The sequence below is a fragment of the Sinocyclocheilus anshuiensis genome, unplaced genomic scaffold (assembly GCF_001515605.1).
Source record: "Sinocyclocheilus anshuiensis isolate Anshui unplaced genomic scaffold, SAMN03320099.WGS_v1.1 scaffold154, whole genome shotgun sequence".
Classification (NCBI taxonomy): Eukaryota; Metazoa; Chordata; class Actinopteri; order Cypriniformes; family Cyprinidae; genus Sinocyclocheilus; species Sinocyclocheilus anshuiensis.
Window position 1 is genome coordinate 2,693,817 of NW_015546101.1, and position 3,213 is coordinate 2,697,029.

The following is a 3,213-nucleotide window of genomic DNA, read 5'->3' on the forward strand; positions in this document are numbered from 1 at the left end:
CGTCTTGAACTATTCTGTTTAAAGAGGAGTAACTTAAAATGTCTGTTACCCACCCAAATACTGACATTGCATCATCTCTCCTCCCAGGAACTTCAGTTAATCTTTAAAAAAAAAAAAAAAAAGATAGGAGGAAGAATGAAGGGTTCCAAAAATCCCACTTCGAGGAGAGAGGATGTGCAAACTCTTTAGTCAACAGGCTGTATGAGGTTTGAGGGGGGTTTCAGCTGAGTTGGTTTAAATGTGATTATTTTCTGTGTATATATAAACAATAAAAAGATCACTGATTCATACAGTAATGAATGTATTATTTTAGTGATTGCTTTATCCACTGCTGGAAATGAGTTGCCAAAATCTTTCGTTTCAATCAAAGGAAGGCCCATAGTTCAGAAGACACACCCAATGCAGCAGTCCAGCAACTCACCAGGTTGGTCACTAGTACCCACAACAATGAAGTTGACAAATGTTTTTGCCTTTGCTATCTATCTTTAGAGGTAATTTAAAAAGGACACAACTGAGAATGACAAAAAAAAAAAAAAAAAAAAAAGAAAAAATGAACCCCCGAAAAAGTTTAGGGTTTTTTAACAATAGGATTTATGACTGACAGCAGAAGAACATGCTGATGCACAAAACATGATTCATGATGAAAATAGATTCTGAATTCTTTATACAAAGAAATGTAAATTCCATTCTTTAAAAAGGGTATGATGAGGATCAGTGATATATGATGACAACAACATTCTTATTTTTTTGGAGTGAACTTTTAGATCTCTTATTTACAACCAACAAGTGAATAATGTAGACCAAAAGAACAAAATGAAGAGATGTTATTTGTAAAATACATTCAATTCCTATATATTTGGGCAACAAAACCAGTCCAAAATCTATAATTGGTGTGTCAGGGTAAAGACAGCTTGAGTTACAGTTGTTTATTTGGGCATCAGATGAGTATGAGATCCTTTCAACACAACAGTTATATTTGATAGTGTTCAAATACCCTGATGTGTTGTAACTACAACAGTTAATTTCATAAACAACTGTTTCGCCTTCGTAATATTTAATAGTTAGAAGATCATGCTCATCTTGTCAGGAACCCCAAAATTCATACATGCTTCAAATGAAATCATTGCATTTTTTTTACAAGTACAAGAAAAAAGATATCACAATTAAAGGCATACATTGTCTTTACATGGTAATTAGTATACTATATAGCTGTACATATTACAAGACACTTTTTAAGCATATCAGCATAGGCAATATGTGCTAAAAAGACAGGGTTGCATAACGCATGTAATAAATCACGAATCTGATGGTATTTATGCATCAGGGATGAGGGCGCTTCGTATTAGTGTGGTCTAGAAGAATAAGTGCACGATAGACATGTACACAGACATAGTAAAGGTGTAGTCACCAGTTTTCACAGTGAATAGTATTTGAGCGCCACCTAGTGAAGGCGACAAGATATTACAACAACTACATCTGTGGCAGTGAAGAGTCAAGGGCTTGTCAATCCTATAACCAACCAAGCCTGTCCTTCTGAACTCACTGTCAACAGATATCACACATGTACATAGGCTACATACACACATCATGCAAACTCCTTGGATTTTGCAGTCAAGTGATATAACACATCACAGCTATAACATAGGCGGCTCCATTGAGAATCAATTTGGATTTGCTAAGCGATTAAGGGATAGGGTGTTTCATTTATAAGGCTAGCCTAGTAGGTATGTATGAATCCTCTCCATGGCTTGGATCATTGTAAAGAGGGGCAGAACTTCAGTGACTGGGGCAGTGAATGTACATGTGGTCCAACTCCTTGAATGATGGCCATGCAGGAAAATACATTACAGTATATCAAGAGAGCATAAAGAGATTGTAGATTGTAGTGGGCATCAGGAGCTCTAGGCTTACGGCTTTCCACAGTAAGAATGCTGATCTAGGATCAGCTCTCTCGTCCATGTGATCTCACATATAAGAAACACAATGATCATAGATCAGTGCCCTTTCTGCCATTAAAGGAATATTCCAGGTTCAATACAATTCACAGGTTAAGTTCAATTAACATTTATGGCGTAATGTTGCCACAAAAACTAATTTTGACACTTGAAAAATGCAAAAACCAATGCTACGGTGAGACACGTAAATTAAAAGTGAATGATGTAACTTTCTGAAGAATTAAAAAGCAGAAATGTGCCGGGTTTTTTAAAAAAGCGCTTACATTAATGCATCTGTTAAAGCTGGCATATTATTTGAGCTGTGAAGTTGTTCTAATAATTTGAAGTTGTAAAGTTGTAAAGAAAATGCTAAAGAAAAGTTTTCAAGCTAAAATCATGTTAAACAGTAAGTATTTTAATGTTTACGAATTGGCCTCATTACTTCACTGTAACCCAGATTGTTGCCGTTTTTGAAAAAGTAGAAAATATTTTTGGTGGAAACCAACATTATGCTCCAAGTGCTGTTGACTGACATTAAAGGCTGAAATACACAACACGATTTTTGCCCCGATTTACATTCTACAGAAGTTAGCTAGTAGCCGAGAGTCAGAGCCAGTCTGCAGATTTAAAGGGGTCATATGATGCGATTTCAATTTTTCCTTTCTCTTTGGAGTGTTACAAGCTCTTGGTGCATAAAGAAGATCTGTAAAGTTGCTAAGACTAAAGTCTCAAATCCAAAGAGATATTCTTTATAAAAGTTAAGAGTCAACCACGCCTACCTAAAACGGCTCGTTCTAACACGCCCCCACATATCTACCTCACTATGTGGGAAGATTTGCATAACGCCGCCCAAATGTTCACGCAAAGAAAGAAGGCGTAACTTTTATTCTCACTGTAGTATTGTTGCTGCTGCCGCCATGTCCTGAAGACGCTGTGTGCTTCGTTGTGAAAGCGAAACTACTGTTTGGTCTTCCAAAAGAGGACGATATCCGCTTCGTCATGCCTGGAGCTGATCTGTGCTGGTCACTGAGGGAATACATCAACTTAGTGCTGTGGATCGCCGGATCGGCTTTCACCGTGGACGAAGCCCGGGGTCATCACATGTGCTTGCCGCTCCTTCGTCAGATCCACCGGCCGCGCTGTTCTCGACCCCGCCGCCTCAGCTTACTCTAGCCCGGCCTCAGCTCACGCTAAGCCGGGGCTTCCGCTAGGCCACTGTGTTTTTCGTTGTGAAAGCGAAACTACTTTGTTTGGTCTTCCAAAAGAGGACACGACTAGA